Source organism: Gopherus flavomarginatus, chromosome 1 (assembly GCF_025201925.1).
Source record: "Gopherus flavomarginatus isolate rGopFla2 chromosome 1, rGopFla2.mat.asm, whole genome shotgun sequence".
Lineage (NCBI taxonomy): Eukaryota > Metazoa > Chordata > Testudines > Testudinidae > Gopherus > Gopherus flavomarginatus.
Window position 1 is genome coordinate 220,733,734 of NC_066617.1, and position 3,405 is coordinate 220,737,138.

A 3,405-nucleotide genomic window follows, 5' to 3' on the forward strand; every position below is an offset into this window, starting at 1 on the left:
AAAACTGAGAATTTTCAATTAAAAATAATCTTGATGCTAACATCTGACTGTGAGAACTGGAGAGCTACTAAAAAATGGAGAGAAAACTAGACACCTTAGAAAATAAGTGCCTGGGAAAGATTCTGGGCATTGGTTGCAGAGACTTCGTCACCAATGCAGAGAACTGAGAAATCACAAACCATTATTATGTTTCCACCAGAATCAGAAGGAAATGCTGGACATATTTGGGCCATATACTCTGAATAGCAACACCAAAACTCCCCCATGAAACTGTCAAGTGGAAACCAACTGGTGTGAGAAAATGAAGGCACCCAAGAGAAGCTTTATGAAGAATGCTTAGCAGGAAGGGCAAATGGAAGCAGTAGAGGAATGGGTGAGAGTGGTTCCTGCTCTTTGCAACCACATTGGCAGGGAAGGATATAAGCGAGACCTCTTGTATAGAGTATAAAGAAATAAAATAATAATAAAGAAGCTTTGTAGTCAGCACATATTTGTATTAGCAAGATTGCCAAGATTTTCAAAATGGATGCCTAGATTTAGACTCATAAGGCCATATTTAGGCACCTAAATAAGCAGCTTGATTTTCAGAAATAATGTAAGATACCTGGTCAACAATTTAAAAATGGGTACCTAAAGTTAGGTTCCTAGATCTATATTTAGGCACCTAAAAAGTGGCTTGATTTTTCAAAAGAGATGAGCACCCAGCAGCTCCCCCTTTAATATTGCACCTTTATCATTATGACCACTTTCAAAGATAATGAATGAGAGGCAAATTTTGGTTGTAACATTTGCCCCCCCCTCCCAGTTAGTTATGTCTGGTACATTTCCCCTTCTTTTCTCATCTAAAAGTAAAATGGATGCTGCCAATTTCATTTATTTTTCATTTCCTTAATTATAGAAAATCCCCTACTGAAATATGCAATGCACCACAGCATGACTGTTTCAAGCAGCTGGAAAATGGTAAGATTAAAATGGCATTTGTTTCCCCTGAGATTTTTGTTTCTTCAGGGAAAGGTCAGGACCCCAAATAATAAATTTTACATTCTTATTTATTAAAAATTGTGTAATTTTTTGTATAGTGCCTTTAATAAACTTTAGCCCAGAATGCTTTACAAACCTATGCTACAGTTACAGGGTTAAGTGATGAAGGGAGAGAAAGCAAGAAATACAGCAAGAAAGAAAATGTTTATTTTCTCTCAGATCCCAAAAATTATTTGTCAGACAGTATATCGTATGAATAAACCTCAATGTTCAGATTCATTATGTGATGGATATCAATTAACCAGAGGTAGTTTTGAGATATGAAATAGTAAAATTGATGATTAATTTGAAATTGTGAAGGGCAAGCTTGTCACTCATCCCATGCACCTCTGCAGTAACATGGTGTGAGTTTCTCCTGCCTGGGCTACCCATTATGATGGGAGGACGGCCTCTGCAAGTGCTGCTAACCTCCCCATACGCACAAGCGAGTGGGGAAATTGGGCAGACAGGGGCAGGGGCAGTGATGGATGGAGCCTTGATTTAGTCCCTACCTCTACAATGTACCAGCCAGCACAAATGACCTGGTATGGAGGGAGATGTACACGTAAGTAGGCATATAGCTGGTGCAGATTGCTCCTTCCCTCCCACCCTGCTCCTTTGAGGACAAAGTGGGAACCAGGGACCATACTATGACACCTGGAGTCACAATATGGTTTCAGATCTGCTCCTTGGGCAGTGCATGCAACACGCTGCCCCTTAAGGCTTTTTGCAAAGCCACAGTTTAGCCCAGTGATGTGCCAAGGGTCTTCCAGGCCCAGTTCAAAGACTAAAATCTGTCCCTGACCACAAAACCCCCCCCAGCATTCACCACAAGGTACTTTTACAAATGGACTTTCTTAGTCTTCTCTGAAGCAATGTCATTAATTAGCTCATGCCCAGGGGCGGCTCACGGCACCAGCACGCCAAGCTCGTGTTTGGGGCGGCAAGCCGCGGGGCATGCTCTGCTGGTTGCCGCGAGGGTGGCAGTCAGGTTGCCTTCGGCGGCATGCCTGCGGAGGGTCCACTGGTCCCGTGGCTTCGGCGGACCTCTCGCAGGCTGCCACCGAATTCGCGGAACCAGGGACCTCCCAGAGGCAAGCCACCAAAGGCAGCCTGCCTGCCGTGCTTGGGACGGCAAAATGCCTAGAGCCGACCCTGCTTATACCCATCTATCTACCTTGCTCCTAAGTTCCCTATAGCAATAATTGTCAGTTTGCTAAACTTTCCTGCCCCATAGATGTTCTTAGGTAGGTCTTGATTAATTTTAGCTTGCTGAAATGCCTTGCATTAGCAGCCATAGTTACACAAAGACAGCAAAAAATACACAGTGCTGTTTCTGTGTTAGGGAGACTCAATTCTAAAAACCTTTTGTGAATGTAGCTAAGAAGATCAATTGTCGCCTTTATTTGCTTGTCCCCCTTTAAGATTTGCTTTCAAAAACTGGTAAAGAGCTCAGTTTTGTTCTCAAAACTATCAGAGGTTTAAATCCTCAGTGAAGCTGCTTCCAAAGATGTGAGTGTGGTTCTTCAGGTCTTTGCTGCTGAGAGTTTTCAGTTTCTCTGCCCATCAAAAAAGCAAACCTTTCCCTGACTCCATTGCACTTACACATCTTATCAGGCACTTGTTTTAATATTGTATTTAAGATTGGGTTGAAAACCTCATATTCAAAATTTTGGGGGGGATTTGATGAGTCTTTGTCTGTTGCAAATTCACCTATTAATTCTTTCCTCCTTCAGGATATTCTCTTTTTGAACTGGTTGGTCATCCCTAATGTTCCAGCCCATGAAGAAGCTGCTTTCTTATATACAATGAATCCTGAAGACCATAATTCCAATCAAATTTCTTGAAGGCCTCCATGAGCTCTTTGATTGTCAAGTCCAGACCATACAATGTTTTGCTCACAATGTTCATTTTTTGTATACAATATGGTACAGTCTTAGAAAAACAAGAAACAAAAATTCAGAAATGTTTGTTTGCAAGCTATCAGTTTCCAACTTAAGTTCCAACTAGAGTTGACAACTTTCTATTTGCATAAAACATCCTAGCGTCACCCCTTCTCTGAGATCACGTCCCCTTCCTTGCCCCTTCTCCGAAGCCCTGCCCCCCGCTCACTACATTCCCCCTCCCTCAGTGGCTTGCTCTCCTCCACCCTCACTCTCTTTCACTGGGCTGGGGCAGGGGGTTGGGGTTCAGAAGGGAGTGAGGACTCTCTCTGGGGATGCAGGCTATGGGGTAGGGCTGAGGATGAGGGGTTTGGGATGCAGGAGGGGGCTCCAGGCTGTGGGATGGGGCAGAGGGATTCAGGGTATGGGAGGGGGCTCTGGGCTGGGGTAAGGGGTTGGAGTGCAGTGGGGGTGAGGGCTCCATCTGGGGATGCAGTCTTTG

General features: G+C 43.8%; 1 long non-coding RNA gene across 1 annotated transcript; it reads left to right on the forward strand.

Annotated features, from left to right (window-relative positions):
- The first annotated feature begins 925 nt into the window (after positions 1 to 925).
- On the forward strand, positions 926 to 3,003 carry LOC127043071 (uncharacterized). Its single transcript, XR_007772139.1, has 2 exons — positions 926 to 960; positions 2,757 to 3,003. It is a non-coding gene; the product is annotated as an uncharacterized LOC127043071 (long non-coding RNA).
- The last annotated feature ends 402 nt before the right edge of the window (positions 3,004 to 3,405 follow it).